General features: G+C 48.2%; 1 protein-coding gene across 1 annotated transcript in view; it reads left to right on the top strand.

The window, feature by feature from the left end:
• Positions 1-16,558, top strand: part of LOC115474743 (potassium voltage-gated channel subfamily H member 8-like) — a 625,512-nt gene that overhangs the window by 306,087 nt on the left and 302,867 nt on the right. The gene's annotated exons all lie outside the window — the stretch shown is intronic.

Raw genomic sequence — 16,558 nt, 5'->3', positions numbered from 1 at the left:
TTTCCAACAGTGGTCAATCCAGGTCACAAGTACCTGGCAGAAACCCAATTAGTAACAACATTCCATGCTACCAATCCAAGGGTAAGCAGTGGCGTCCCCATGTCTGCCTCAATAGCAGACTACGGACTTTTCCTCCAGGAACTTGTCCAAACCTTTTTTAAAACCAGATAAATATTTCCTGGACATATCAACTCCGACTTCTAGGTTTTATCTACAATGGGGTGCACTTATTGCATTATCTTTGACTCAAAGTGTAGCAACAAAATTAAAGAATAAATCAGGTCAGGAAAACAACAAAAAAATTAGGAATGTGGTGGGAAAAAAAAGAAATAAGCAATAAAGATCAAATAAAATAAACAAACAATCTAATATTCCTGCTTAAAAGTTTCATTGTAATTCAGAGCCATTTATAATCTACATGTGTAATAGGAAGCTGCATACTGTGATTTAAAACTCTTGAACTGTTCTCCCAGAGTGCAGGCTTTATACAAGGATCCTGCTGGAACGATTTCACATGATTCATTCACTGCATGAGCATAGCTAGCCTGTATTTCTACAAGAGTTAGGGATTTAATAATGAACACTTTTAAATGTACAATAGTTGCTGGATTTGGAGATGAATACTTTGCACAGAAATATGAATTCTGAGTGGGCAGAATGACTGATAGAAGATTATGAGGCCCAAAGGCAAAGACTGAGGTTAAAATTGCCTTTAGAAGGCCTTTAGAAGGTCATTACGCACCACCACTTTATTTCTCATGCCGGAAATGAACTTTCTATATTTGATTGTCTAACTTACTCTATAATTTACTCTATCTTTTATGAAATTTAATGCAATACCACTTTGTAATCTACTCTACCATTTATAAACTTTAATGCAATACCACTTTGTATTTCTCAATCTGGAAATTGCGATCGCTATTACGGCATAATGTATGCCACATTGAGCCTGCAAATAGGTGGGAAAATGTGGGATACAAGTGCAACAAACAAATAAACAAACAAATAAATAAATAAATAAATTATGCCCTTCCATGGGTCTAATGTTGTTCTATTATTGAAATAATTTGGCAGTCTGTATATGCATTAGGATATTGGTTGAAAAATAAACACAGATCAGAACAAAGAACTTTGCTCTTACCATCCTGTTATTTTGCCTGGTTTATGAATTGGCTGTCCGGTAACCAGTTATGCTAAATTTGGGAATCTTATGTGAATGGATGGAAAGTCCAATTACAGAAATAAAGTGACCCCTTCCTCCAAATATGTTTGTGACCCACTGAGTGAAAAATTACCAAAAGTGAGGTATGTGAGAGACAACTGCAGGAAGATTGTACCTGGGCATGCACTCAAGAGCTGTGTGTTACACAGCTCTTGAGCGCATGCCCAGACAAAACCCTTCACCTGTCAAAATAAACCCCTAAAGCCCTGGTGTCTGGTGGACCACAGACCCTCCCTCCCCCAGAGATATGAGGGCCTGGTGATCTGGTGGACCCTAAGCCCCCACCCCCTAAAAAAAAGAATAACACCCTGGTGGTCCAATGGGACCCCGACACCCTCCCCGAGGGCTAGCCCTAGTGGTCTACCAGCGCCCCCCCAACCCCCTCCTACCTCAAAGCAAGGAGGAGAGACTACTCCCTCCTCCTGCTGGGTGCCTCCTCAAAAAGGTGGCATCCTGCCCTGACTGGTGCATCCTGAGATGCACCTGGACAGGGCTTAAATACCAAATAAGCTAAGTTCAAAATCCTATCATCTTTAAGGGATGTTTCCCCCCTGCACCTACCTACATCAACTGCCTACTTATTCCATATACTCATCAAAGAACACTGCTCCACCAACACAGGTCAACTTTCTCTTCCACCCTCTCCTTTATTTGTCTTGACATCAAGAATGTAAAGGTAAACTGTCTTGCTGTTGGTAGAACCAAAGCAGTTTATACATATTATATGCAGGTACTTTTTTCTGTCCCTAGTGGGCTCATAATCTAAGTTTGTACCTGGAGCAATGGAGGGTTCAGTGCAGGGGCGTATCTGCGTGGGGCCTCAGGGGCCTGGGCCCCCGCAGATTTTGCCCTGGCCCCCCCTACCGCCATCAACCCTCCCCCGCTGCCGTTCTTACTTTTGCTGGCGGGGGACCCCAACCCCCGCCAGCCGAGGTCTGCTTCCACCTGCCGCTGCCTTCAAAACTTCTTCAGCCGGCGGGGGACCCCAAACCCCCGCCAGCCGCCCCGCGCTGTTTAAAATTCATCTTCGGCCTCCGTGGCCGTGCTGCTGGGATAGGCGGCGCTGTTGAAATCCACTTCGGAGTCTGACGTCGTTGTACGTTGTACGTGCTGCGACGTCAGACTCCGAAGTGGATTTCAACAGCGCCGCCTATCCCAGCAGCACGGCCACGGAGGCCGAAGATGAATTTTAAACAGCGCGGGGCGGCTGGCGGGGGTTTGGGGTCCCCCGCCGGCTGAAGAAGAAGTTTTGAAGGCAGCGGCAGGTGGAAGCAGACCTCGGCTGGCGGGGGTTGGGGTCCCCCGCCAGCAAAAGTAAGAACGGTAGCGGGGGAGGGTTGGCGGCGGGAGGGGGGTGGAGAGACTAAGTTATTGGTGGCGGTGGGGGCTCGGCGGCGGCGGCGGCGGCGGGGGCGGGGGGGGGCGCTAAAATGTGCCCCCTCCCTCTGGCTCTGGCCCCCCCTACCGCCGGAGTCCAGATACGCCCCTGGTTCAGTGACTTGCCCAGAGTCACAAGGAGCTTCAGTGGGAATTGAACCCAGTTCCTCAGGCTCCTAGCCAACTGCATTAACCATTAGGCTACTCCTCCACTGCGCTTAGTTATATAAGTCTTAAGCTTTGGAACTCCCTGACATCTCAGCTGTGCCTGGAATCTTCCTGTTGACAGTTTAAGGTTGCCCCCAAAATGTTGCTGTTTCTTCAGGCTTTTCTCAAGATCTGATCTCTGCTCTATTCTTTGCTCATCTCCTATGCCTCTTTACTTATTTCTCTCTCCCCCTCTCCCATTTCCTCTCTTCTCTCTTTTTCTTCTTCTATCTCCTCCTCTACTCGTCTTTCCTCTCGCTCACCAGCCTCTCCAAATATTTTGTTATTGTAAACTGCATAGAATCCATATTTTGATCCCTGTGGTATATCAAGAAGTTGTAAATAAATAAATAGTGGTAGTATAAATGTTCACGCCTAGATTGCCAAAAAATGTACGTAAATGATAGTATTCTATGACCCGCACATATAAATGCGCATCCTGTCCATACTCCACCCAAACTCTTCCCATGTGTAATGCCCACCTTCAAGCTACAAGACATCATATTTAGGTGCCATTTTATAAAATAGTACGTAGCCTAGACTATTGGCATTTACATACATATGCACACATACATGTACATATGCCAGTATTCTGGTCATTTATGCACATTCTTGGCATTTAAATGTTGGCTCTCACCTTATAAAATTACTCCCTTAGTGGGGACAGGGCAAAGAAGGTAAGTTAGTAGCTCACACCCTAATTCTATATATGTCCTGTTTCGATTATTGGTGAGCCCTTAGGTTCCCTGAGGCCCCGCAAGACCTCCGAGGACAGCCGCGCACCCCAAATCTTCACCCGCGGCGACCGCCGTTCACCAAGGGTTGAGCCCCCAGCTGCAGGCGGTCAGCAGGACTGCTGGAACCGCGGGGTGACGGCCGGCCTGGCTGGTAGTCAGCAACACAGTCTCTGAAGGGCAACTAGCAAGGACGGCTAGCACTGAAGGGGAATACAGTCTCTGAAGGTGGCTAGCGGACGGCTAGCTCGAAGCGGAACACAGTCTCTGGAGGTGGCTAGCAAGGACGGCTAGCCTGAAGAGGAACACAAGCTCTTGGAGGTGGCTAGCGAGGACGGCTAGCCTGAAGAGGAACACAATCTCTTGGAGGTGGCTAGCGAGGACGGCTAGCCTGAAGAGGAACACAATCTCTTGGAGGTGGCTAGCAAGGACGGCTAGCGTGACGAGGAACACAGTCTCTAGAGGTGGCTAGCAAGGACGGCTAGCCCGAAGAGGAACACAGTCTCCGAGGGCTGCTGGCAGGGACGGCCAGCACGGCAAAGGAACACAGTCTCTGAAGGCTGCTGGCAAGGACGGCCAGCAAGTCAAAGGAACACAGTCTCTGAAGAATCAAGCTTCCCAGATCCGTGGCGTCGGCTTCGGACAAAAGAACCGGAAGCACTGGACTCTTCCAGTCTGTCCATTTAAATTTAGCGCCAATCCGCCCCTCCCACGGAGAGAGAACCAATCCCCGAGTCCTGGCAGACAATAGGGGGCCCAATTGGCCGTACTGCCCTGCAGGTGGAGTCCCAGCGCCGGTGCTCCAATCCGGCGCGAGGGGCGGAGCTTCTGCGCTGATCCGCCCCTAGCCAGGGTGATGCCGACGCCGGAGCCGCCATTTTGGCCGGCATGCTTCCTCCTCCGAGGCCGGCGTTCGGTCCAGCGGACCGCCGGCCTCGGTTTGACCCGTGGCAGCATCGGCTGCCGCGGAGGTCCGTCTCCGCCCCCCTGGACGCTGCGCCGCCCGAGGGCCATCGCCTGCCCCAACGGGGGCACAGGTAGGAGCGGGAGACATGACAGTACCCTCCCCGGATGCCCCCTCTTCCCCGGGGCTGGGTTTGGAAGGAAAACGGGCGTGGAAGGCTTTGATTAATTCTGGCGCGTGTACATTCGTCGCGGGTTCCCAGGAGTTATCTTCGGGACCATAATTCCTCCAGGATAATAAATAATATAGACTTCCCCGCTGTCTCCTGGAATCCAGAACCTCCTCCACCTCATACTCCGGATCGGGATCTGCTTCTAACGTCTCGGACTCCTGCCGTCGAGGGTGCCATCGAGACTCCTGAAAACTCTTCAATAAGGAAATATGGAAGGCATTATGCACCCGTAGAGTACTCGGTAACCGCAATCGGTAAGTCACCGCTCCAATTCGTGATTGGACAGCAAACGGTCCAATATACCGAGGCCCCAATCTCCGCGAGGGCACTCGGAGTCTTAGGTGTCTCGTACTTAGCCATACCTTTTGCCCTGGTTGGAATACTGGAGCGGTTTGCCGACGGCGATCTGCGAAGACCTTGTATTTGGCAGCTGTCCTCTGCAGTTGTTCTCGGGCCATCTCCCAGACCCTCCGCAGATCTGCCAGAGTTAACTTTACCATGGGGGTCGGAGATCCCGACGGAAGAGGTGCTGGAAGCCGAGGATGTCGTCCATATACCAAGAAGAATGGAGAGTCTCCTGAGGCCGAATGGGCGCTGTGGTTATAAGCAACCTCAGCCCAAGGAAGCAAAGCGGCCCAGTTATCCTGACGCTGGTTGACAAAGGCCCGCAAGAACCCTTTCAAGGTTTGGTTGACCCTTTCGACCATGCCATTGGTTTGAGGATGGTAGGCCGATGAGAAGTGGGTCTCCACCCCCAATGCCGTACACAAGGCCCTCCAGAAGCGGGAGGTGAATTGGGGTCCTCGGTCACTGATGATCCGAAGGGGTAGCCCATGAAGCCGGAAGATGTGTTGAATGAAGAGTTGGACTAAAGAGGTCGCTGAGGGAAGTCCGGGCAAGGGGACGAAATGGGCCATTCTGGAAAAACGGTCAATTACCACCCAAATCACCGTGTGTCCCCGGGAGCTGGGGAGGTCGGTGATAAAATCCATGGATAACTCTGTCCAGGGAGCTGTCGGCACCGGCAGTGGTTGCAACTCCCCCATAGGGTGCCCCCTTGCTGGCTTAGTCCGGGCGCACACCGGGCAGGTGCGGACGAATTGAAGAATGTCCTGCCTCATCTGAGGCCACCGATACTGTCTTGCAATGAAACGAAGGGTCTTGTGATACCCAAAATGCCCAGCCCATCTGGACGAATGCCCCCATTGCAATACTTTCTCTCGATCGGCGGCTGCCACTACTTCCTTCGTAGGAGCGACCCCTCCCACGGCCGCGCTGATGCATGCCGGGTCCAGCATGGGATGGATCTCCGTTGTCTCCTCTGGAGTCTCGAATGCTCGGGAGAGAGAGTCCGCAGGGGTATTCTGAGCAGCAGCCCGAAATACCAGTTGAAAGTGAAATCTGGCAAAAAACAATGACCAACGGGCCTGTCGGGGATTTAGCCGTTGGGCCTCCTGCAGATACAGCAGATTCTTATGGTCGGTAATCACCATGAACCGGTGTTCGGCTCCCTCCAACAGATGCCTCCATTCTTGCAAGGCTAATTTTAAGGCTAATAGTTCTCTGTCCCCAACCGTATAATTACGTTCCGCCGAGGAGAATTTCCGAGAGAAGAAGGAGCAAGGTTGGCGCCGGCTCCTGGTGTTAACTTGGGAGAGAACCGCCCCGGCCCCCAAAGCGGAAGCATCCACTTCTACGATAAAGGGTTTCTCTGGATCCGGGGCCAACAGAATGGACGCTGAGTTGAACGCCTCTTTGACCTGGCGGAAAGCATCTTGCGCCTCGGGCGGCCAATCCCGGACATTCGCATGTTTCTTTGTGAGCACCGTCAACGGCGCTGTCAGTTGGGAATAGTGAGGGATAAACTGGCGATAGTAGTTTGCGAACCCCAAAAACCGTTGCAGTGCCTTCAATCCCAGCGGCTGCGGCCATTCCCGAATAACCCGGAGCTTGTCAGGTTCCATCCTCAACCCCTCGGGTAATAGAATGTGTCCCAAAAACGGCAGAGACCGCTGATGAAAAGCGCACTTACTGAGCTTAGCAAACAGGCGGGATTGCCGTAGGCGTTGCAGCACCGCCCGGACATGCCTCACATGTTCGGCGGGGTCTTTGGAGAAAATTAAGATATCGTCCAGATACACTATCACCGTGGAGTTCAACAAATCCTCGAGCACAGAATTGATGAGTCGTTGGAACACTGCCGGTGCGTTGCATAAACCGAAGGGCATCACTCGATACTCAAAATGTCCCTCATGAGTATTAAATGCGGTCTTCCACTCGTCCCCCCGCCGGATCCGAACTAAATTGTAAGCCCCCCGCAAATCCAATTTAGTAAATATCTGGGCTCCTTGTAGCCTATCCAAAAGTTCAGGAATGAGCGGTAGGGGAAACCGATCCTTTACAGTGATGGCATTTAACCCTCGATAATCAATACAGGGTCTCAAGGAGCCATCCTTCTTGGTAACAAAAAAGAATCCGGCCCCGGCAGGGGACGTAGAGGGTCTGATGAACCCCTTCTGCAAATTCTCCCGGATGTACTCTTGCATCACCTTGGATTCCTCCCGGGACAAAGTGTATAATCGGCCCCGGGGTGGCGTCGTGTCTGCCATCAATCTAATGGCGCAATCAAACGACCGATGAGGCGGTAGGCTCTCCGCTTCCACGGGACTGAACACATCTGCGAAGTCCCGATAGGCCACCGGTAGGGAGTCCAGTTCTGCCTGTGCCCCCTCGCGTGTCATAGTTAATGCAGGGCAGCCGCCAGTTCGGCCCCTACAACAGGTCTCCCGACAGGTGTCACCCCAAGACCGGATCTTTCCCCCAGTCCAGTCAATAACGGGACTATGACACCGTAGCCAGGGCAAGCCTAGGACCACCGGGTGAATGGTCTGGGATAGTACCAGGAATTGAACCTCCTCCCGGTGATTCTCCCCTACCTGAAGTCCCAAAAAGGGGGTGATCTCCGTGACTGGCTGCGGTAGGGTGGTTCCCTGAATGGAGGTTACTTGCAACGCCGGTCGATGAGGAAGTGTAGGCCAGCCCATTTGTATCAATAGTTCGTGGCCAATAAAGTTGCCCCCTGACCCGGAGTCTACCAGGGCCTGGGTTTGGATCACCGTCTCGTGCCAACGTAGTGTTACTGGCAATGTTAGCAGGGAATCCGGTAGGGGAGCGGAGTGCCCCAAGACCCCTCCCCTCAAGGCGCCTTGGGGGGAGCGTTTCCCGCCCGAGCGGGACAAGTACGGACAAAGTGCCCCGCCTCCCCACAATAAAGGCACAGTCCGTCCCACAGGCGCTTTTTCCGATCAGCGGGAGCCAGCCGCTGACGGCCAATTACCATCGGCTCCTCCCCGTTCCCCTTGGAGTCCCGGTTCCACCGGCGAGGAGACGGCCTTTTACTGGTCCGGGAGGCTCCCTGCGCCCATTTTTGCCGTTCAGCCCGGGCTCTAGCTCGCTCCTGGAACCGGGTATCTACCCGAACACAGAGCGAAATCAGGGCATCCAATTGCACCGGCACCTCGCGTCCTGCCAGTTCATCCTTAATTCGCTCTTGTAGTCCTTCCATAAAGATAGCCACCAGGGACTCCTGATTCCAACGCAGTTCCGTGGCCAGGGTCCGAAAACGAATGGTATAATCAGCCACCGTTCCCTCCCCTTGTTGAATCCGCAGCAGCTCCGATGCCACGGAAGACGGTCTGCCTGGGAGGTCGAACACCATGCGGAAGCGCCGTTGGAATTCGCCATAATCATCCAAGACGGGGTCCTGCTGTTCGTTTAGCGGTGACACCCATGCCAGGGCCTTCCCTTCGCATAGGCCCATGATAAACTCCACCTTACTTTGGTCTGAAGCAAATGCCTCCGGTTGCATCCGGAAGGCCAGGTTGCACTGATTGAGGAACCCCCGACAACCTCCGGGAGCCCCATCATATCGTGCCGGCTCAGGGAACCGAGGTCCCGTGCGGAACCCTCCCGAACGGCCTGGTTCTGTACCTGAAGCGTGGAAAGTTGAGAGCACACATTCTGGAGTGCCCCCGATAGGGCGTTCAGCTGCTCCTACTGTTGCTGAAGTACCTTGGCCAGGTCCCGCAGATCAGGCTGCGTAGGTGAGCTCATGGCTTCCGGTTCCTGTCCTGTTTCGATTATTGGTGAGCCCTTAGGTTCCCTGAGGCCCCGCAAGACCTCCGAGGACAGCCGCGCACCCCGAATCTTCACCCGCGGCGACCGCCGTTCACCAAGGGTTGAGCCCCCAGCTGCAGGCGGTCAGCAGGACTGCTGGAACCGCGGGGTGACGGCCGGCCTGGCTGGTAGTCAGCAACACAGTCTCTGAAGGGCAGCTAGCAAGGACGCTAGCACTGAAGGGGAATACAGTCTCTGAAGGTGGCTAGCGGACGGCTAGCTCGAAGCGGAACACAGTCTCTGGAGGTGGCTAGCAAGGACGGCTAGCATGACGAGGAACACAGTCTCTAGAGGTGGCTAGCAAGGACGGCTAGCCTGAAGAGGAACACAAGCTCTTGGAGGTGGCTAGCGAGGACGGCTAGCCTGAAGAGGAACACAATCTCTTGGAGGTGGCTAGCGAGGACGGCTAGCCTGAAGAGGAACACAATCTCTTGGAGGTGGCTAGCAAGGACGGCTAGCGTGACGAGGAACACACAGTCTCTAGAGGTGGCTAGCAAGGACGGCTAGCCTGAAGAGGAACACAATCTCTTGGAGGTGGCTAGCAAGGACGGCTAGCCTGACGAGGAACACAATCCCTTGGAGGTGGCTAGGAAGGACGGCTAGCCCGAAGAGGAACACAGTCTCCGAGGGCTGCTGGCAGGGACGGCCAGCACGGCAAAGGAACACAGTCTCTGAAGGCTGCTGGCAAGGACGGCCAGCAAGTCAAAGGAACACAGTCTCTGAAGAATCAAGCTTCCCAGATCCGTGGCGTCGGCTTCGGACAAAAGAACCGGAAGCACTGGACTCTTCCAGTCTGTCCATTTAAATTTAGCGCCAATCCGCCCCTCCCACGGAGAGAGAACCAATCCCCGAGTCCTGGCAGACAATAGGGGGCCCGATTGGCCGAACTGCCCTGCAGGTGGAGTCCCAGCGCCGGTGCTCCAATCCGGCGCGAGGGGCGGAGCTTCTGCGCTGATCCGCCCCTAGCCAGGGTGATGCCGACGCCGGAGCCGCCATTTTGGCCGGCGTGCTTCCTCCTCCGAGGCCGGCGTTCGGTCCAGCGGACCGCCAGCCTCGGTTTGACCCGTGGCAGCATCGGCTGCCGCGGAGGTCCGTCTCCGCCCCCCTGGACGCTGCGCCGCCCGAGGGCCATCGCCTGCCCCAACGGGGGCACAGGTAGGAGCGGGAGACATGACAATATATGGCGCACAAAATTGCATGTTCAAATTTAGATGTGCACTCAATTTTTGTATGCAATTTAATTGACAAATGAGCCAATAATTGGGTGCTAAGAATCATTATCGGCACCAATTCTTATTAATTTAAGGGGTCTTTTACTAAGGCGCGCTCATGTTTTTAGCACATGTTAAAAACAGGCACGCGCTAAACGTTAGAGACACCAATGCATTCCTATGGGCGTCTCTAATGTTTAGCGCAAACCCAATTTTAGCGCGTGCTAAAAAAGTGAGCGTGCCGTAGTAAAAGACCCCCTCAAATTTGCATGTGTGTCTTTAGGCACCAGGATCCGTGCAATAACTTTACACACGGATCAGAAAAGAGGACACGTCCATGGGAGGGGCATGGATGGATCAGGGGAATTCCTGGAATTTGCATTTATTACTACTACTACTACTACTATTTAGCATTTCTATAGCGCTACAAGGCGTACGCAGCGCTGCACAAACATAGAAGAAAGACAGTCCCTGCTCAAAGAGCAAAATAAGGGAAATCTGCATCTAATTTAGGTGCAAGAATTCGCACCAGGTTTTAGTTGGTGTAAATCCTCATGCCTAAAATTTGGTATGGATCCTGGTGCCAAACTCTATTCTATAAATGGTGGCCAACTCCATGCATAATTTATAGAATAACGCTTAGTGCTAATTTTTATCGGCAACCAAATTTGGGTGTCATTTATAGAATTTAATTCTCAGTGCTGATTTTCTTCACTAGTACTTAAATTAAAGGTCTATTTCCTAAACCATGCTAGCTTTTCAATGCAGGAATTACCACAAGCTAGCAGTTAACATGGGGGTCCTTTTACTAAGATGCACTAACAGATTTAGCGCATGCTAATGATTAGTGCACTCTAAATGATAAGATGCCCATAGGAATATAATGGGTGTCGTATCATTTAGCACATGCTAAATCCATCAGCACACCTTAGTTAAAGGATCTCATGATATCCTGACATCATATGGTATTTTCTGCGTTAAACAGCTAACACAGATCAGGACATGGAAGGCATTTATCATGCTTTAAATTTGGTCATTCCTTTGTGGTAAATGCAAAATCTTACCGTACTTTAGTATACAAAAACCTTAGATATCTACATATAGACTAATAAATAACAAGCTTCAGTTTAGTTTTGAGAGCCTAAGCTAGAAGAATTTTCAGCGTGACACATAGCAGATCATTTGTACAGGATGTCTAGATAACAAAAACAGGTAAAACTCTCTCATATAATGGCAAGAAACAGTATTTTTTATCAATAGACTATAAATTCTGTACAGTGCATAAACTTTTAGGAGGAAAATAAGGGGAAAAGCCTCTGAATCTGACCCAACCTCCAACCCAAGTAGTCATTTAGTAATAACAAGGGTTGAGAAAATTGTTTGCTGGGAGTTTTATCATCATCTGCAAAAAAAAACCTTTTAATTCCAAATATATGTTAAAAAAGATGCTAAAACTCTATAGAATCAACTAGGTATCCATACAGCATGTGAAAGTCAAAATCGTAACTTAGCTTTCAGGTGCAGATACAAAGCAACGTGTGAGTCATTGGTCCAACACACCAACTTTGGCCAAGGTTTCGCTAATAACACTGTGTCAAGGCGTGAGTAACCTTCAAAGATAAAAAAAAACATGTGATTTAAATGTGAAAACATAAATGAACAAAAAATAAACAAAAAAGTGTATAAGTAGATTCCATAAACTTAAACTTTAAAGCTTATAATATTCATAGTTCAAATATAAATACTTGCCAAAAAAGTTCCAAACACAAGCGTGCTTCCTGCTTGCTGGTCCCTAACAAAATGGCTGCAGTGCCTCCTTTTTATGAGTATATTATCTGGGGTGTGTGACGTCATATCCTGTGTTGTAGATCAACAGGAAGCAAATTCTACATCCTCAACATCCAGGTTGTGAAAGCCAGAGACTGGACGTTGGGATACAGAATAAATCTCTTGTTCTGCGTTAGAAGGGTCAGAAAGCAGTCCAATCTCTATGGTTCTTCGGATGACAATCACAGAAGAAGCAGGAACCACATCTGCCTGGGTCAATCAGGATCATGGTTCCCCAGTTTTGCTTGAGTTTCAGCAAAGTCTTTCCCACTAGAGGGAAAATAAACAGTGGCCAAGCCAGGTCACAAGTACTGGCAGAAACCCAAGTCGTGGCAACACTCCATACTACAAATTCCACAAGCAGTTGCTTCCCATGTCTGTCTCAATAGCAGACTATGGACTATCCTCCAGGAATTTGTCCAAACTTTTTCTAAACCCAGATATGCTAACCGCAGTTACCACATTCTCCAGAAAAGAGTTCCAGAGCTTAACTATTCTTTGAGTGAAAAAATATTTCCGGACAAGATGGCCGCCGAGTGTACCTGCTAACAGCCACCATTTACTACTGCTCTCTGATTTCCTTACGATGCCGAAGCGAAGGGGCAAGTTTGCCTCCAGTGCTCCGCAGCGATCGGCTCCTACTTCACATGATATTCGGCCCTTTTTCCAGACGCCAGTAGTTTCATCTACCGCAGTGCTCGGAGTGCCGGGAGGTAGCCCGTTGATACGCGCCGGTGCGAATGGAGGCACGGCGGCGTCTCCAGGGCTAGAGCTTACGCTCAGCCCCGACACAAGGGAACCACCCCCTCAGCCGTTGGGCTGTAGCACCCCGTCAGAGTCGACTTTGAATCAGTCCCCCAGAAGCGGAGAGACCAGTCCTAGTCGGGAGGCAGATCATCCTCTGGCTGGAGAGCAAGAAGCCTTGATGGCTACACCGAATCTTACAACGAATTCGGTGGGGAATTCAGCAAACTTGAATCTGGTAGGACCACCACTCCCTTCTTTTGATATGCACAAGCCAGCAGAAGTTACTCTAGACTCTTTGTGGACTCTGATTGTAGATCTAGGGAAATCAATCACTCCACAAATAAACAGACTAAACCAGGAAATGTTAAAACAAGAGGAAAAAATAAATAACATGGGCTTAAAAATTGTTAAACTGGAACAGACAGAAGAACAAAAAGATTTGGATATGAAAAGATTGCTTACCCAACAGGAGGTTATGATTAAAGATTTGACTTCATTGAGAAGAAAAACTGAACTGCTTGAGAACAATATTAGAAGCAATAATTTACGTTTGATAAACTTTCCTAAACAAACTGTTATATCTCCCAGGGAAATGTTAAAAAAATACATAATGGAAATTTTAGGTGTAGGGGAGGACTTAATTCCTCCTTTCTCCCAAGTGTATTATATTCCAGTTAAAGAAAGAGGTGATCAAAAAATAATAGGCCAAGAACAACCATTGAATGTCACTGATTTATTAGAATCATCAGATAATGAAAATGTAATTTCATCAACATTAATAGTTACAGTGGCATTGGCACCTGATAAACAGTGGTTAATGTCTATGTATTTTAAGAATAAAGATAAATCATTTCTTGGTCAGAAAATACAAATGTTTCCCGACATCTCCAGAGAAACACAAAAGCGTAGGAAGTCTTTTCTTTTAATGAAACCAGCAGTAACTCAGCTGGGTGCAACATTTTACTTGCGATATCCTTGCAAGTGTGTGGTGAGATACCAGGCAAACAAGTATGTGTTTTTTGATCCAGCGCAGCTGACAATATTCCTTACCTCAAGGCAAACTAGGGGTATTTAAAACATCTTGTCCCTTTAAATATGTGAAAAACACTGTGCAATGATGGCTGTTATCATTTAGTGCTCTATCTTTGAAATTTATGTCTATAAATAATTCCATTTTTTCAAATCTTGTCTCATTAATGTGGACTTGAGCAAGAAATTTCAAATAATTATTTTCTTGTTATATTTTCTTTGAAATGACTGAAATGTATTGCTTTTCAAACAAGTATTTTGCTTGATTATAAATGTATAAATTTTTATAAATAAATAAATAAATAAATAAATAAATAAATATTTCCTCCTATTTGTTTTAAAAATGTTTCCATGTAACTTCCTCTAGTGTCCCCTAGTCTTTGTACATTTGGAATGAGTAAAAAATCGATTTACTTCTACTTGTTCTATACCACTCAGGATTTTCTAGAACTCAATCATATCTCTCCTCATCCGTCTCTTTTCCAATCTGAAGAGCCCTAACCTTTTTAGCCTTTCCTCGTATGAGAGGAGTTTTATCCCCTTTATCATTTTGTTCGCTCTTCTTTGAAACTTTTCTAATTCCACTATATCTTTATTGAGATACGGCGACCAGAACTGAATGCAAACTCAAGGCGATACAAAGGCATTATAGTATTTTTGGTCTTAATTACCATCCCTTTCCTAATAATTCCTAGCATCCTATTTGCTTTTTTGGCTGCCACCACACACTGAGCAGAAGATTTCAGTGTATTATCTACAACGACGCCTAGATCTTTTTCTTGAGCACTGACCCCCAAGGTGGACCCTAGCATCAGGTAATTATGATTCGGATTATTCTTTCCAATGTGCATTACCTTGCATTTGTCCACATTAAATTTCATCTGCCATTTGGATGCCCAGTCTTCCAATTTCCTAAGGTCTTCCTGCAATATTTCATAGTCCACACATGTTTTAACAACCTTGAATAGTTTTGTATGATCTTCAGATTTAATCACCTCACTCGTCGTTCTAATTTCCATTTGTATTATCTGCAAATTTAATCACCTCACTCATCATTCTGATTTCCATATCATTTATAAATATGTTAAATAGCACCGGTCCCAGTACAGATCCCTGTGGCACTCCAGTGTTCACCCTCCTCCATTGAGAGAAATGACCATTTAACCCTACTCTCCATTCTCTGTCCAATAGCCAATTCCTAATCCACACCACACCTATCTCATGACTCTTTAATTTTCTCAGGAGTCTCTCATGAGCAGGTTTATCAAAACCTTTCTGAAAATCTAGATACATTACATCAACCGACTCACCTTTATCCACATGGTTATTCACGCCTTCAAAGAAATGAAGCAAATTGATGAGGCAAGACTTCCATTGGCTGAACTCATGCTGACTCTGTCCCATTAAATCATGTTTGTCTATGTGTTCTGTAATTGTATTCTTTATAATAGTTTCCACTATTTTGCCCAGCACCGACGTCAAGCTTACTGGTCTATAATTTCCCATATCACCCCTAGAACCCCTTTTTAAAAATCAATGTCACATTGGCCACCCTCCAGTATTCAGGGAAACTGCTGTAGTGTGTAACTGCAGGGGGGCATATATATGGGTAGGCCATGGGTGTGTCTCAAAGTGACATGTGTATCTTATAGAATAGTATCAGTTACATGCATCGCTTGGTGCATGTAGACACGACCATTTACACCTGCCTAAACTGAGGCACACCCTGCTGATTTATGCCAACATTGTATAAAGCAGGAATGAGCAACTGCGGTCCTCAAGGGAACAATCTAATTGGGTTTTCTAGTTTGTCACAATGAATATGCATGAGATTGATTTGAATGTACTATTTCCATTGTATGTAAATAGATCTCATGCATATTTATTGTGCTTGAAGTCCATGGTTGTCCACCCTTGCTGTAACGGCATCTTGGGGCACAGCATCAACGTGGCTAAAAGGAGATGCTGATTTATAGAATTGCCTCCAGATTACATGGAATTAATTAGAATGACTCCTTAATCCTTCATGTAAATCCCTGGCCAAACTAGCACTTTTTAAAAAACCTATGAATGCCTGATGTAAAACCAAAGGCAGAAAATTTTCTCCATACACATGTATTCCCTTCGTAAAATAGAGAATACACATATAGGGTCTTATATTCAAAGTGATTTAACCAAGCAACAGAGCAGAAGTTTCTACCTGCTTAAATCACGCTCAGCATGCAGGCTGCCAATATTCAGCAGCACTTAGCTAGGCAGTACCACTGAATATCAGTACTAACCAGGCAGAAGAAGATCATTATGTGGACGGTATCGCGGAGGAGTAGGCAATTATGTGGGTGTAATATTCAGTGCCACTGCCCACATAGCTTAGTGGACAGATAGGACTACACATAAAAGTAGTCCTAAATATGCCTGCTTAGCTTTGCGGGCGCCCGCACTGAATATCAGAGCCACCAGAGCCACTAGGGGCAGGAATGAGTGGGGTTCACTCCTGCCCACCGTAACTGCTGGGGGTGACCAGGTAAGCCTACTAGGATGGGGCGTGGAGGCAGCTTTAGTTGGGGGGGAGAATTGGTTCAGAGGGGTCAGGAGGGTAGATTGGGTCATGGGAGGAGGGCTTATGTTGAATATCAGGAGGGACCTAAATAAGATCTGGAGGCCCAGACATGTCTCGTCATATCCAGATATTCAATGCTGATGTCTAGATATTGCCCAGCATTGAATACCTAGGTCTAATTTGGCGAGCCACAGTCAGCTCTTAAAAAATGCTGGCCACTACTGGCTGAATATTGACTGGATAGATTTCACTTTCACCAAGCCGCACTCAGACCTATGAAATCTCTACATGGTATGGGCCTGCATATGTAAATAGCAGCTTTCTGAAATCGA

The sequence above is a fragment of the Microcaecilia unicolor genome, chromosome 7 (assembly GCF_901765095.1).
Source record: "Microcaecilia unicolor chromosome 7, aMicUni1.1, whole genome shotgun sequence".
NCBI lineage: Eukaryota > Metazoa > Chordata > Amphibia > Gymnophiona > Siphonopidae > Microcaecilia > Microcaecilia unicolor.
Note: the sequence above shows the minus strand (reverse complement) of the source record. Positions and strands in the feature narration are given on the sequence as shown.